The sequence below is a fragment of the Cygnus atratus genome, chromosome 3, assembly GCF_013377495.2.
Source record: "Cygnus atratus isolate AKBS03 ecotype Queensland, Australia chromosome 3, CAtr_DNAZoo_HiC_assembly, whole genome shotgun sequence".
Classification (NCBI taxonomy): domain Eukaryota; kingdom Metazoa; phylum Chordata; class Aves; order Anseriformes; family Anatidae; genus Cygnus; species Cygnus atratus.
Window position 1 is genome coordinate 61,018,787 of NC_066364.1, and position 11,231 is coordinate 61,030,017.

Genomic DNA, 11,231 nt, shown 5'->3' on the forward strand with positions numbered 1-11,231 from the left:
TACTGTTACGGGTGTCTGAGAACAATATGGCAGCTCAGTTTTCCACATTTCAGTGTCTCATCCTTTTAGACAGGATGCTGGGATCTCTTGAACAACTCTTTATTTTTTCTGAATGCTTTCTTCTTTGTATTCTACAAAGAAAAAGATAAGCATAAGATAATTAAGATAAGATAGTTCCTTATTACTTTTTCTTGTATGTTGGAGCTGAGGAAAAGGGGCAGGCAGGGTGTCTTTCCTTCGAACTTTAAGGAAAATACACAGGCCTGAAACACTGTGAAACATTTTGCATTACCCATCACTTCTCTGTGCAAGCTTGCTCTTCTGGTCTGCAAATGAGGCAAGGCTGTGAAATATTTTTAATGTAGAGAGATTGAAACTGTTTTTAATACTACATATAATTACATAAGAAATAAAGGTATCAGTAGCTTCTTAGCATATAGTAATCCATTTTAGCTGTCCTCAGGAGGTATAAGTAGTGTTATGCTTTACGCTTTCTTCATATATCTATTTTTCCAACAAAACAATGACTACTAGGCCAGTCTGAATCATTCTTAAGGGGATTTTATTTTGACTTATTTGTTTGAGAGTTTGCTTTATAACTTCAAATGAAACCTCCCATAACATTATTCTCTGAAACAAAATGACTAAAACATTTTCCTTTCTTTGCCAGTGAAATGATAATTCTTTAAACTGACGTGATACATCCTTAGGGCATGTTATCCTCTGAATCATTTTTTTTTTTTAATTTATTATAAAACTGTGGTATATAGTTTGCCACACAGTGTAGAAATCTTTGGAGTGATTGATAGTATCTTATCCCTTATTCTTTTTCCAAGTACTTTGTCAGAGTCTCTGTAGGGATTTCTTCCATCATATAAAATACTTGCCAATATTGATACTTAGTAGGCCAAAATCATGTCTCCCTTTATTTCTTGGGCAACCTCTAATGCAGGGGTACTAATTCTCTAAGTCAAGTCTCCAAAACATTACACCAGAATAATATATACTTCTGAATGAGATTGCCCACTCTAGCTATGAAGAAATTACTATATATAATTGCTGCTGTATTTGAGAGTTCTTTGGCAGTATACAGTAGAGCTTTCAGTACAGCTTGGATTATTATCTTTGTAATGTGCCACATATATAGCTTTATACTGAAGAACAGATGTTAGAGCAAACAAAATCAGAATAAAAATGTAAATATATGTCTTTTATTTTTTAAAAACTACACAGAATTTTCTATAACGTGCAATTCTATTTCAGACTCTATCCTGATACTTCACAGTAACAGAAATTGTGCAACACCAGTATTTTTTTCTTTTTTTTTCTTCTTTTTTTTTTTCCCCAGGCATCTCCTTTCTTTTCTCAATTTTCTAACTTGTTAGTTCTATTGGAATTCTCAAACTTGAACAATTCAAAGTAAAAGGGTTCAGTAAAACCTGTCTGCCCCCTTTACTGTAAATTTATAGCACTATTGAGGGCTTTTAATTTACCAAGGCAATAATTATAGTTAAAACTTTTTATAAAGTTATACCTAATGAATGATTTAGTAGTTTCAAGAGTGAATGGCTTTGTTGTTTTAATATCCATTATTCCTATCCTTTTTTTCATATCCATTATTGACTTTAAAAAGGCTGCCCCTTTCAGATAAGCAAGAGTCTGAAGGAAAAACAATTATTTATCTTCTTTAGCCTGTAGTCGTACATAATCTTGATCTTGTGAAATGGATTTATCCATGTTCTTTATATATCTTAGTTACAATAATTGCAGAGACAGTGAAAGAAAGGAGTGTCCATGTTTTATCTGTAGCATGGGATGTTTAATCCATCTTTTCTCAACCCTTCGAGGATAAACACTTCCTATTGAAACCACAACAATCTTCCTGACTTTTCATTTCTTACATTTTTTACTCATACTTCTAAAGAAGCAATTTTTCAATTATAACACAGTTCTCTAACTTGTGTTTGTGCTTTGAAAGTCTGATAGGGAATACTTGACCTTGGGGGTTGGGAGGAGGGGGAGAGTAGAGGAATAGGATTTCTAAATAATTTCTTTATATAATACGCTTCAGAATGAGATTTTCCATGTCTTACAAGTCTCTTCTTTGCCTTTCTCGATACCCTACAGATGACAACCTTGTGAATGAGATGGTTCTTTATTTCATGTTGCCTCTCTGCTTTTAGTCTCCCATCAAACTTAATTCCTTGCATGTTTGCTTCTGAAATACCCATTTCACTTTTTTCTTAGGCTTTTTTAGTACAGCTCCTCTTGATGTTTTCCCTAGAAGCTTTTTTGTCTAGAAGCTATAATGGGGAATCTAATTCAAATGGTACTGCCAGGTGCTACTATTCTTTTTTTACAGAGAGACTCACACATAGTGTATTGCCTCTTTGCAAATCAATTTCAGGCCTATTTCTGGTTACTTCTCTTCAAGATACGCAGCTAATCTGCTTCTTTTAGGTCTATTGCCATCTGAAGGACAATCCTATCTGTGCCAATACAGTGAAGCATTATGTTGTGACACATGATGATTACAAAGTGCCAGGAAGAGCTACAGGTAGAGCAGGAGACATGGAAGACTAATCTGTCCCTCTGGAAGAGAAGACTGATGCTCTGTGCAAGGCCAGATGGACACCTTCTGACAGGAGACACAGTAATAAAACTGTACAGTATGGTCCTCTGAGACTCAGGGAATGGCTGGAGGTTTTGGAGGGTGTTGACAGAGGGCTCAGTCTCACTATCTCTTGGTTGTTCAGAGCATCCATCATGGGCTTTGCTAATATCACATGCCACATTCCAAACATGCTGCTCACTACCAGTCACTGTCATGGTCTTATGTCATTATTTGACACAAAGAAAGTGAGTGGCCAAACATGACCCCAAGAAGGCCACTCTTTTGATCAGATTTGGATATCTCATCCAGGATTTAAAGAATGTGAACCTGTGGAAACCTGCAGACTCAGACTCCTATAGATCAGCATGATAGTCCAGTATTGACAGTCCTCCACTCAACTTCACGCTTACCCTCAAGACATTATCATCACATTCCAGTGCCATGTCACAACCTGCATCCTGCATTTGGATGGCTACAATACAGTCATAAGGAGTACTGTTCCATTAGACAGCCTTGTAACATACTGTAGGGCCCCAAATCCAAGTGCCATCAGATTACAGCAGAAAAGGCAAGATCCTCTATATGGACACTAGCTCAAATTTGGTAACTATCACTAATATTTATATAGCCTGATGGTATTTGGTGTATGCTCAGGAAATTCTCTGGTTGCTTCTAACTTCACTAGTTAGCTTGTCTGGGCAGTCATTAATTTGCCTGCCAGACCTTTGTATGTCTCCTTTTGTTGCTAGATGTACGTCTGCACATATATAACAGTTGCTCATCTACTTGCAGATCTCCGTTACAGATTCTGGGCAGTTTATCACTTATGTATATGCTGGCTGCAGTCTTCTACTTCAGAATACTTCCACACATAGGGCTGAGATAATTTTCTCCTCAGTGATCTGGGTCTTGAGTATTTTTGCATCTGGCAGTGCATATCCTTATCTCATCTTCATAATTCCAGCATTCTCTAAAGGCCTGAGACATCTCTACTATTGTCTGACCATCTCAACAGAGGCTATACAACCATTATATAATTGCTTTCAGATTCTTCACAGTTCTGCTTTTAAAATGGACATGTAACTAGCTTTGCTGATGCTTCTGAATGAGTTGATAAGTTTAAATATTTTCATGCTCCAAGGTTATCCTAGCTTAAAATTCAGCTGTGTACACTGGTGGCTTCTATAAAATACAGCTGTGTAGTTTTGATAATAAAATTAGGGTGTCTTAGAGTTCTGGTACATGGCTCTCAGTAATCTCAGGGATGATAAATCACTAATAATCTCTTTTTCCCTGAGAATAATTCTTAAGAATTTAACATACCATTGCACTTATTCTTTCCCCTCCATCTCAACCTCCCACCACCACTACCCGGGAAGGCCCTGGGAGTTTATAAACTCAGAATTTAGAATTCAGAATAGCTCAGCTGGAAGGTACCTACAAAGATCATCAAGTCCAACTGCCTGACCACATCAGGGCTACCAAGCATTATGATAACCTTTTCATTAATTAGTGCCTGTAGGCCTGTGCCTGTGCTGATTTGCCTTTTATTTATTTGCCTATTATTTATTTATTTATTTATTTATTGTGCTATTATTTTTTATTTGTTTTTTATATTGTGCTATTATTATTTATTTATTTATTGTGCTCTCTGTGGGGGTCTGCAAGTATCATACCAGAATTTTAACCTTTTTTAGTTGAAATTCATTTCCTTGCTTCCTGATGACAGAAATGAGATCTTTGTGTTCCTTTACCTGAAAATGAAAGGTATCTCTGAAAATCTGTCAGAAACATCTAGCTACACTAATTGACACTAGTGTGACTACCTTAGTAGTCACAAGATACTAACAACAATAGTGTTATTCTTCCACTGCAGATTTTAGTCCAAATTACAATTTCTAGATTCTTTATCTGTCTACTCATGGCTGAAATGAAGTGAAGAATGATTTCCTCATCCACTAGTATTTGTCAGTATTTGTGTATGGTATTGGAAAATATTATTTTTTGCCATATCCATAACATTTGAAGAATGTTCAAATTAAGGTTTTGGGCATGTGATAGTTTATTACTTTTGTTTACACTGTTTGGGTTTTGCCTTGCTTCACTGGATGCCAAGCCATTTTTGACATTTCTTACTCTAGAGACGAATCCTTTTTCCATTTGCTTGACTACTCCTATTATATGTTCCTTTATTTACAGAATATTACTGAAGGCAGATGATGTTGTGAGTCAGTCAGTTTATTCACTTTGAGATGAAATATATCTGTGAACTGAATCCTTATAAAAGATCTTGCTATCTTTTAGCTGTTTTGCTAAAACTCCAGCTATGTCAGACTGTATTGTTCTCAAGGATGTTTTTTTGTTGTGCCTGCATATCTGTTATACTAATAATCTACCTCAGATTTAATCTTTTTAAATCCCTACTTTTTCTTCATTTTTTTTCCTTTTTTTTTTTTTTTTTTCTGGGAACAGTGACTTTTATAGTTTTTGCACAATTTACATATTCTTAAATGTTATTCTATTTGTGATTATTGTTGCTCATACAGTCATCTCAGATTGATTTGTCATTACTATACACAAAAAGGTCATAATGATAGAACATCCTCTTTTGGGAAGATCTCTACCACAGTACTGTGAATGGAATACTGGTTATATCAGGTCCAGATGTGGCTTCAGAAAATGGAAGCCAAATTTTTTTTTAAGGTTTTAGCCTGGATGATTCTGAACTATGGTTTTGTTTAAATGTTGACTACAAAATCAGCATAAATATATTCATATTTCAATACAAAATGCTACTACACAAAATTGGTAATTTTCTGAATTTCTACTTCCCCTCCCACCACTGTAATTCCAAACCATTTTTGCTTTTCAATTTTTAGGTGAAATTGACAGCGGTAAATTACTGTTCATTAGCAAAACATAAAAAGATGCTACCAGAATATTTCAAATCTGTAGTTGCTAGGCTAACAGAGAATGACTGCAGATTCTTACGGTATCTAGTCTTTCAGTTAATAGCTTTAAACTCTGACTTTTGGAGTATACACTCTTAGATCATGAATTAAGCACATTTCAAGTGGTTTAAATAGAATAACCAAGAGACAATATTAATGGAAATTTTGATATCTAAATTAACGAACATTTATTTAGTAGTAATTGTAATATTTTGCTGTTGGCAATAGCATATTAAAAGAGAAAAAAAATGTTATTGTGAATACAAAAATCTGGCAATTTCTATATGGCAGCATTCAATTAGTGCCAGACACAAAGACTGCCTGGAATCTGCCTGGAATATCCCTGGAGTTCATATGCGACTTTATATCGGAACCAGTGGTACTTATTTTGGGCCTCAGTTTAGTAAACCTATTTCTCTGGATAACACTTGACCATATGCTGTGTTGAAGAGGAATAACACTTTAAGAGGTGTTTCAGTGTTCTATTGATTCAACAATACTTTTTGGAAGAACCAGTCTTCCGGTTCTCCCAAAGACTTGCATGTTCTCATAGACAAGAAGTGGTTAAACTGGTTATTGAAAACAAGAAAAGAAACACAAAATTCCTCCCCAGACTCAAAAGCTTTTCATCTTTTACAAAGATAGTAAGGAGAGTATTTTTACCTCTGCTTCCAGTATAAAAATGGAAGATTTTACATCTATGTAGCTTAGCAGCAGCCTTGCCATGTGGAAGGTGTTTGTTTATTTTGTTAATGTTGAGTTCCATTCTTTTATATTTGTTTTCTTTTTCTTTTCTAGGGTGATAGGGTTGAAGCAACAGGATGAGAGATCTCAAGCATGCTGCTAAATATTGTGGTCTGACAAAACTACATGGCTTCCTTTATCAAGACAGCTGTGTTTTTACGTAAACAATCTTAATTTGGCCTGCAGAAGAATCACGCCTGATACTCAAATGTACTACCTTGGAAGGTCACCTTGACTTCCCCAAGGAGCTTGCTTCAAGGCATTCAGAATGCCAGACCAGAAAACCTCACAGACTGAGGTATATTTATTGTTTACTACTTAGGAAAAATAGTACTGCAGTGAAAACAACAGATTCCAAAATAGCAAAGAAAGTTACTGCTACTCACAGAATAATTTTGGAATAAATATTGCTGAATGGACTGCTTCATTTTGATAATCATTCCTACTATGGATCACAGGGAATAGTTAAACTAAAATTAGGCTTCAGTTAAATAGATCTTTATAAGTGTTTACTGGCTTTTCATAGATGTTATTAGGATTGTTCATAGAAGCAAGACATGACTGGGCAGATGAGTAATTCACAGCAGTTATATGTGCAACTCTGCAATATGTAGCAATTAAAGAAATTGGTCTTTTATTTTAATAACAACTGATGATAGATAACTTGGCCAATGCCTAGAAAGACTCATTATAAAGAATGTCAAACATGAGCTGAAAGATGCTGTCCTGTTTATTAAAAATCAGTTACACTAAAATCGTTAGGTTTGTTTGTTTGTTTTTCACTGCAAAATTTTAACAGAAAAAGTAACCACCAATCTCTTTAAATAGTAACTGGATATTAAAGCCAGTTCTGAAACTTAGTCTGGTTTTCCTTCTCCAGGTATGCACTATCTCTAAGAAACAACCCATCTTTTTTACATTCAGATGAATGCTAATGTATATTATTTGGACCAAATTGCTAATCCACCTTATGAAAGAGTCTTTTTTTCAGTCTTAGTGCTTCACATTTCATTAAATTTTGTGTTTGTGTAGCAAGAAGCAGAAGAAGGGAAGCTGTTTTGCAATGTAGCTTGTAAACTTTTCAGTATCTTGTTTCTTTTTGTGTGTAATGAAACACACAGAAAAATGTTCTGAAAGAACTTTTTGAAGCCATGGTTGATATTCCAGACATGAAATGCCAAAATCAAGATTTCCACAGCAACAAATATGATGGTATGTAGGATCTTCAAAATGTTATGCAGTCAAATATACCGGGATAGACATGGGGGTTTGTAGAAAGCTTTTGAACACTGTTTGTTTTGTGCACCATCAATTATGTCACCTGATGTACATCTGCATCCCTTCTACGTGGGTAAGGTTTTGTTTGTCTGTATCTGTGCACATATACAGAGTTTTGTCCATTTCTCTGTTTTAAAGAGTTTTACAGTCTGCCATCAGAAACCCCTGAAAAGAAGCCTTGCTGATCTTGACTGCATCTCTCTCCAGACTAAAAACCTTTGTGTCTAATCAGATCCATGATCATGTAACTGAAGATTTTTAGGATGCATCCATGCCTAAGAGCAGAATATTGTAGTATATTCAAGATTATAGGTTTTATTATTGTTTCTTAACAGTAAATATTCAACAATGCAGAGCCAGGATATCTTTCTGTAGGACCCGAAGACTGAAATTAAATCTAAAACACTAGCACAGACTCAGAGAAGGGCTCTTCAATGAAACAATATTTTAGTGTAATGAATGTTTATTTCTAAGAGGAAGTAATTTATGTCTGAACTGAAACTTGTGACGAAATCTACATCATTTACTAAAAATTATTAATATGTTTTTCTTTATATAGCTAATTTATTCTTTGCATGAATATACATATAGGAATATGTACAACAAATAATGTACCTTTTTTCTTTTCAAAATAATGTCCCAACTTTGTTAGAAGTTTGAGTATTGTTTTAATATTTATCATGAAGTTTCATGTCAATTTTCAAAAACCCAAAGCTAGGTGAAACAGAAAAAAATGATCATATAAGCAGTCTCGCTGAGCTGCCAGTCAGAAGTAGCCGTGCTGGCCGAAAGTGTGTCAGTTCCTGTCGTGCTCTTCCACCACTGCTCTTGGCTGCGTGCTCATGGCAGTCAGAGATTCCAACGTTTCCTGTTCAGCCACCGGATGGAAAGGAAGCTCCATGTGCTTCCTGGTGCTAGAGGTGGCACAGGCAGTGGGATGGCCAGTAAAAGCAAATGCACAAAAATGTGACAGGATTTGGTGGCCTCTCAGAGCAAGGCTTTGTGTCATCCTGCTTGAAAGCAATCACTGTGCTTGTGTATAATTAGTTGTATGACTAAGCCCTTATCCACAGACCCAAAACAAAAAGAATTAGAGAGTTTAAAGGTTTAGAGATCCTTGATTATTGTTTCCGCTTTCTTTCTTAAATGAGTCTTATGATACATTTCTGGACTTAGATCAGTCAGGGTTGTATCACTCTTGTATCACCTCAGAAAACAAGGCTTATACTGATTGTTTCAGTTAATTTAATGCTTATGGAAAGTGTCAGAAAAGCTGATAGAATTAAAGCTCTCCTTTTCTGGAATGATACTCCTCTAAGTCCTATGCTATGCCTCCAAACTCTGCTTGAAACCTGTTTGCTGCATCTTAAATCTCTCTTTTTCCATATTTTCTGACCTATCTTGGACCCCATACCAGTTGGTGTAAATCATCATAACACCCTAAAATTAATTCACACTGTGCTGGCTTACAGGAGGTAAGGCTTTTGCCCAGAAAAAAAAATGTAGGAATGTGGAATGTCTCTGAGTATAGAAACAACAGACCTGTTTAAACTAACTTGGAGGTGGTGCATTCAACCAGAGCCAGCATGGATCAGAAATGGCCACAGCTGTATGCGCTCCTGTGACACAGCTGCTGCTCCAGCAAAGGCCTCATTTTGTTGGCATGATGTCCTCCCAGGAGGAGCAGCAACCCTGGCAGTCCATCCAGTGTCCTTGAGTTCCTCATGACACTGGAGCAGGGGTAATTCACCAGGTTGAGATGGGGCAAGGGAAGGTGGCAGTGGTGGAAGGCACTGTGCTTGAGGAAATCTCAATCCTGTTCTTGGCTCTGCCATTGTCTCCTTGTCCTCCCTGGGTAAGATAAGCCCATGTGCTCTGTCATGGGGTCTGCAGGCTCTGTGAACTCCTGTCTAGTTCAGCAGTCAACAAAATAGTTCACTGCACTGCTGGGATATCGGCATCTGATTTTTGGCAGGCTTCAGGTAGTTCATCTGCTTCAATGCTCTGCATTTCCTTCATTTCCTTCAAGTTAACTTCAGTTCATTCCTCTTATCTGCTAGTGGGTTTTTGTTTGTTTGCTTGTTTGTTTTTGGTAACCTTATCTTGCCTTTCTATAGTTGAAGAGAATTTTTCTCCGTTATCTCTGGCTTTACCATTGTCCTTCTGAGCAGTACTAACTCATACAGAATGCACTACAAATGGCAAGTTATCTTAAGATAACTATACTAGGGAGCTCTTTTTTTTTTTTTTTTTTCTGAAGAGAAACAGATGAATTGCTACTATAAATATTTCTTTTTAAATAGAAATTTTTAGGGCTTTAGTATTTTTAATCTGTTTCTTGTAAAAAGAAAAACAAAGCAAAACAAAAAGGCAAAATCATGCTCTCTGTTACAATGTAGATCACTTAAATACTATCACAGCAATTAGTTTTCCATAACAATCAGTTTATCTTAATTTAATACTTTTGTGTTTTTTTCCCAAACCATTCCCCTTTCATGCATTTTTCTTCCACTATGCACACTATCTTGCAGACTTTCAGCAGAAGAATAACCGGTTCTGGTCACTGTTCTACTTCTCATGGTGAGTAAACCTGCAGCCTTTCCTGCTCTTCACCAGTCACTTCCCACTGTACCAGATGTCATCTCTTCTTACCCACTGGACACTTGCCTCTTTTGCAAATAGCATTTGTATGGTCATTCACTCTGGTCACATGCACTGATGCCAGGCATGTTGTCTCTAATTTAGGCTAACCATTGTTCTGCAGTCATAGCCAGGAATGAAGAGAGTGGTCACAAGATTGTGTAACTAGTTAACTGTTATTCATTGTTTTTATATTTTCTTCAAATTCTGCTGTGTTTCAGTTAATATATATATATATACTGAAAAACAAGTTTATTTGCTTTTCCTTGTCTTCCAGTTGACTTATTTGATACACATTTGGAAGAAAAATAAATCTCCATTTAATAAACAAATCCAGTTTAATGAACTAGGTTATTAGTACCTTTACTTGCAAAGAATTTTCCTGTTTAACATCTGATTCTTTGACATTTCCAGAAAGGGACACAGCAAGACGTAGAGAGATGTCTGGCCTAACACCTGAATCCACCCCATACAGAAATATGAAAACATGAGGCATGCTGACTTCAGCTCCCATGAAGTATTGTCTTGACATTGAAATAAATCTGTTTTTCATTTGAAAATTTTCATTATTTGAAATTCTGCCATAAGTTTCATCAGAATTGTCTGTAGAAGATAAAATATTTTTTTACCGGCTGTGCTCAAGACACAATAATCTAGTTCCAGCAGAAAATATCCTGTTCCAGTGTGCTTGATCCTTTTTCTCCAGTATTTCAGCTCACAACAGAGCAGCAGTTCACCTGCTAGGATACTGGTGGTAGTACTGGGAAAATGTTTGGGAAAGGACGAGGTGGGGGAGAAAGTTATGTGACCCAGATGTTTTGCATTGCAGTGTCGGACAAAAAGAGACATAATGAGTGGGGAAGAAGCATGGATTCTAGCTGTAATGTTCTGTATTTTTGCAAATATGGGGAACAGGACAACTTATTAGAAAAGAAAGCCCAGAAACATCTGTAAATAGGGCACAGGTAGGGACAAGCAATGTTCTAAATGGATAAGGCAAAACA

The 11,231-nt window shown here is 36.2% G+C and overlaps 1 long non-coding RNA gene across 2 annotated transcripts in view; it reads left to right on the plus strand.

The window, feature by feature from the left end:
* LOC118244170 (uncharacterized) overlaps positions 1-10,787 on the plus strand; it is a 31,406-nt gene extending 20,619 nt beyond the window's left edge. The window contains exons 3-6 of one of the 2 annotated variants that reach the window (XR_007708113.1): positions 6,364-6,607; positions 7,431-7,521; positions 10,119-10,167; positions 10,642-10,787. This is a non-coding gene — a long non-coding RNA (uncharacterized LOC118244170). The remainder of the gene's footprint in view (positions 1-6,363; positions 6,608-7,430; positions 7,522-10,118; positions 10,168-10,641) is intronic. The other variant, XR_004777479.2, reaches the window with a different exon arrangement.
* The last annotated feature ends 444 nt before the right edge of the window (positions 10,788-11,231 follow it).